This window comes from Anser cygnoides, chromosome 2 (assembly GCF_040182565.1).
Source record: "Anser cygnoides isolate HZ-2024a breed goose chromosome 2, Taihu_goose_T2T_genome, whole genome shotgun sequence".
Taxonomy (NCBI): Eukaryota; Metazoa; Chordata; class Aves; order Anseriformes; family Anatidae; genus Anser; species Anser cygnoides.
The window spans coordinates 3,531,217-3,536,477 of record NC_089874.1 but is presented as its reverse complement, the minus strand read 5'-3'; the positions used below and the strand labels follow the sequence as shown (position 1 = coordinate 3,536,477).

Genomic DNA, 5,261 nt, shown 5'->3' with positions numbered 1-5,261 from the left:
GGGGAATGTGAAAGGCTCGCTGCTATCGCAGCTGTCTGTGTACTTCAGCTTCCAGCGCAGGGCTTTATATATAGCCGCAGCGCTACAAAGCTTAGGAATCCATATTGGAGCATGTGTAAGCCGATCACCCTCTAATATGACACACTGGACAAGGGGGAAGGGAGGGGACGGGGGGGAACAGCTGTACTTCCAGCCCCGATGCTTCAGGAGCGGCCTGGCAGCCCGTGAGTCACCGCGGGGGGGACGCGAGCTTCTGCCGCCTTCCCATGACGGAAGACGCGCGCGACCCCACGGCACGGCCGCCACGCTTGGGGAAACATCCTCCAGATGAATCAACCCCCCCTAATCTGCCTGCTGGGTCATGAACGGCAAGGCTGGGACCTTCTCCTAACACCACTAAATGACCGCTCCGAAACCTTTCGCTGTGCTAAGAATAGAGTGTGAAGTCAACGCTGGAAAGATGCAAGAAGGGAGCGTCTTGTGTGGGCTTTGTGGCACCCATGAGGCCAAACAGCTCATCCCCAGGGCTGCTTTTCTGCACAGGTTTGTCCTTTATTCTCCTCTGGAGTCACTTTTCGAGGCTGGAAGGGGGTGGGGGATGAAGGTGAGTTATTTATTTACACCCGTGTATGGGGTACGAGACCTATGTGGGAAGTTACTAAAAAAGTCTCACCAAAGGAGGAGACCCCAGGAGTCTGGGGGAGGAATGTCCCTGTGTTGCCTGCAGTATGTGCATAGGCCCCACCAGCACAGTCTCTGGACACCTCACCACTAACAAATCCACCTTTTCCACGTTTTGGTGGTGGAGAGAATGTCTGAGGCAGATCCAAAACATAGAGACCCCAACGGTGGGCTTCAACTCACAGACTAAGGCATCTAAACCCAGGTATCTCCTTGCAAGTTAGGGGTCTCCTGATAAGGGCTACTGAGATTCAACACCCCCATGCTGAGGCCTAGAGCCTGCCCGGCCCTCAGCTGATGCTCCAGGAAAGCTGAGGACTCCATCAGGTCCTGTGTCCTGCTTGCACCTCCTTGGATGTCAAGGAAGCCTCGTGGGGCCTCAAGTGGCTGGTCCAGGTCCAGCTCTTCCCACAGAGCTCACGAGGAAGCAAATTAATTTTGACAGGCATAGGTGAGCAGAGTAACTATAAGTGTTTATACCTATGCTGAAACTTCTACATAAGTCTTTTATTTTATCTCCATTATTATGGACCCTCTGGGCTCTCTGACACTCAGAGATGGCACAGATTTAATTAACAAACTAATTAAATCTATGCAAGGATGTTAGCCACTCTTCTCGGTGTATTTAAAGCCACATAACCACTTGCTCTGGAATGGATGTGCTTATAAAAGTGCTTTGTGCCATGACGGTTACCTACGTAAATGGGAAGAGGGAGGGAGCGATACTGGTACGAAGCCCTCTAGTACTGGTGAGGTTCCAGCAGCATCCCAGGAAGTACCAATATAGCAGAGGAGTAATCACATGCTGTTTTCAGAGCTCAGATCATAAACTCGCCTGGACTGCTCATCTGTGACAGGATCAAAGGATGAGCATTGATCTTTGAGCTGGGTCATACCTCAGAAATGTTCCTTTGCTCACAGATGTCAGGGACTGGCCAACCCCATCCTCCCCTCTCCCTTCCTTCTGTATTAGTTTTTCATTTTTCCAAGCATAATCCAGTGTGACTGTGCTATTGTTTGGGATTTTCCTCCTCTGCCTTTAATCTCCCTTGAACCCCTGCTTGTTTTCCTTTTCACTGTGCTCTCAGCGTGTGCTGTCATCCGAGGTTTGCTTCCACATTCCTCACGTCACGAGGTGCTGCTGCCGAGCCAGCTACAGCCCAGCTCTTCCCAGAGCAGATCCCAGGCGATCCTGTGGCTTCTTTAAGGTTTGTGGTCCACCCAGGAAAAGAACACCTCCTTGATCCCAAACCTGCGCTGGGGTCTCCGTCAGTTTCTGTGGCTCTGCAGAGCTCCAAGGCCTGGGGAAGCAACCCCAGTTCTTCCAGAGCGCTGCCTCCCCTCACTTCTCATCATAAGGTGACACCTCTAAATGCAATGGGACCTACCTGAAATCTCAGCTCCTGTAGTGAGTATGAACTCGTATATGGTCTTGGACTGTGCAGGTGATTGGAAATGGGTACTGGCTCAGGCACAGGTGAATAACCCACCCTGGGAAGTGGTAGGCAATGAGCAGTGGGCTCAATCCCTCCATGAGCAACAGCTCAGTGAAGAGCAGGAAGGCATTGATCCACCTCCACAAGTAAATCTTTCACTTTAGAGAGTGATGGATTGATGGAAATCAGTGTTTTTTCTGGGCAAACAGGGCCCAAGAACTGTTGTTTTAGGTTCATATTGACAGTTGATGGGCTTTTTCACCCTTATGGATTCCATCCTGGGGCAGACTTCTCCAAAGCAGCAGTGACCAGAGCCTTCCACCCTTCAGGGAGATGGAAAACCCCACAGAGACAACCACCTCAGGACAAATGAGCAGCTGGATTTCGGTTGCTTTCACCACCATGCCCTGCTTTGGCAGGGAAACCAGACTCAGACCCCCCTGCCCAAGTGGGGAGCGGCCCTGTTTCTAAACACATCCAAGCCCACATGTCAGAGATGGGATTTACCAGGCTTCATTTTGCTCTGAAATGAAGCCAGCCCATTCTAGAGCCTCGTAGAAATGAGCCATTTGGACTGAAAGGCCTCAGAGACACCATGTTATTCCACATGGCTTTGGCTCTCTCAGTCTGGGGGTGTTGTTTAAGCTCCCTACAACCACAGGGAGAAGCAGGCACCCCTGGAGCTGATTTCCTGCACCCACGTTAGAGAGTTGCCTGTGATGAAAGGGCTCCAGTGTTGTCCATCTTTCCCCTTTCACTTAAATCATGAATTCATGCTAGACATCCTTAACTGTTCCCAAAGCCTCCTAACCCCAGCTCCATGCCGTTCCCTCGGGTCCTGTCGCTGTCCCCAGAGAGCAGAGCTCAGCGCCTGCCCCTCCGCTCCCCTCGTGAGGGAGCTGCAGGCCGCCATGAGGCCTCCCCTCGGCCTGCTCTGCTCTGGGCTGAACAACCCAAGGACATCAACCACTCCTCACACGTCTTCCCCTCTAGATCCTTCACCAACTTTGTTACCTTCCTTTGGACACTCCCTAATAGTTGCATATGTGGCCCAGGCTGGACATGCAGGCTGTGCCCTCTGTGTTAACCCTGACCTCAAAGGGTCTGTAAGCCTCCTTGGCTCCTGAACACAAGCACATTCATCTCAGATATGGAAAATTCCTCCCCAGACAAGTTTCTGCCACAGCCTGGTGGGACACAAGGTTGATCTGGTGGACTCCAAACCCTCTGAGCAGCTCTGTGCCATGGGGAAGCAGTGAAAAGCCAGCAATGCTTTGTGCAGCTCAGATCCACAGCCTTCAGGTCCTCTCCACCACAGAGTATTTGGAGTTCAGACTAACTTTCATCTCATATTTTAAGGTTATATGTTTCCAGGCTGGATCTCAAGCATGAAATATTTTTCTCATTTGTGTGCATACTCTTCCCCCAGTCCTGTTTTTTATTTGTTTATGCTGGTTTGTCATTGCCATTTTACAATCTGTGTTTATATGCAGGGAGTTCGACAGAACTGGAGAGGTCTGGGGCTGGGTCCTGCCACACTGGCGAGTCAAGACCACATCTTATTGATTGGTGTGGAAGACATTTCTCTGTCTCCATGATAGCAGTGGAAAATGAGGCAATTGACCCTCCCTGTAAATATTAATCTCTTATGGAGGCTTTGATCATGGTAGACTTTTCCCATCCGGTTTCCATTTGCTGCGTCAACATGAAGGTAAGCTGGTCTCCAAGCAAGTACCAGCAAAGTTCAGAGGGTTTTAACATCTAAAAGTAGATGAAAAGGCACATACAGATGTGATTAGAGCAAGCAGTGATCGTTGTTACAATTTGACTATCTCTGTGCACACAAATATGTGAATTTACTCTCTCAGCACCCCCGGGGAACACTCCCAACAGTGCTGACTGCTGTAGAATAGGCAACACAACCCTGAACGGAGGTGGGCTACTCTGAGATAGCGTTCAGCTAACTGACCCTGGTCTAATGGGACTACAGCAAATGATACCCGATGACCAATGGACTAAGTCATTGTCTCCAAGTGGACAACAGTCCCCCACCCAGGGATGAGTGAGAATGAATGGAAAGTATCCTAAGGGGATCACTCCCCATCCAAGCAGGATCACTCCCTCCCATACAAGATTTTAAAACCAGAAAGTTGAACGCAGGACGTACAGCCGTGTTGGGTGTAACATGAAGGTGTCTAGTGTAGGACTATGAATTTGAAGTTTCAATTAAAAAATGCTTTTTTTGGCTTCTAGGTGAGTTTTGCTATCTCAGTCAAGTAATGATGAGATCAGATGAGATGCTTTCCAGGCGGGAGATGGGCAGTTGATAAAACCCACTCCACAGAGGCCTATGCTGAGGCTGAGGGACTCTGCACAAGGCTGAGCAGTGAGACATGGTTGTGATAGCACCACTTTGGTGCTTCTGGCCCTCAAGACTCCCTGAACTTCTAATGACAGTGATAACCAAGGGGATACCTTCAGGCAAAGAGAGAAAAAGCCCAAGTTCTCCCATGTACTGTTTCTCTAACAGATTGCTTGCTCGGTGTCTAAGATTAGCTCCTCCTGACAGCTCCATTAGATGCAGCTGCTGGGTAAATTTAGATCCTTAGTGAATGGGTTATTTTCTCCCCCAGATTATCCAAGTCAGGAGAGCAGTGCAGAGTCACTGAGCTTTGCCATGTGAGTCATTCCAGCACCAGGAGCTGGGTGACTCTCCTTCTCCTCCCGTGCAGCCAGGGACACCCACGGAGACAGAGTCCTTAGTCTCTGCAGCTCAGGGTGGCTTCAACTGTGTGAGGCCACCCGTACGGAGAAGAACTGAACTCTACCCTGGGAGGAAGCACATCACATCATAGCTGTTTTGGTGGTACAGAGTAAATGTGAGATGACGGAGGCTAAGAAACATCTACTAAAGGTCCAGCAGTAGACCTCTGTTTAAAAAGGCTGTGCCTGGCAACAGAAGGGGTTTTAGGAATGTGACAAGAGATGCCACCAAGCACAATATCTCCCTGTACTTCCAGCATTTTGGACCAGGTTCCCAAAAAGAAAACCAGCAAGGCTTCTGCCCCAAAAGCTACACAGATGCCAGTTTTACAGCAGTAGACTAGTGATGTTTTAGCAACATGGAAGTAGATTCAAAATACG

At 49.9% G+C, this 5,261-nt stretch overlaps 1 long non-coding RNA gene across 1 annotated transcript; it reads left to right on the top strand.

The window, feature by feature from the left end:
* The first annotated feature begins 94 nt into the window (after positions 1–94).
* On the top strand, positions 95–4,614 carry LOC136789993 (uncharacterized). The gene is made up of 2 exons (XR_010829029.1): positions 95–543; positions 1,770–4,614. It is a non-coding gene; the product is annotated as an uncharacterized lncRNA (long non-coding RNA).
* Positions 4,615–5,261: the final 647 nt, after the last annotated feature.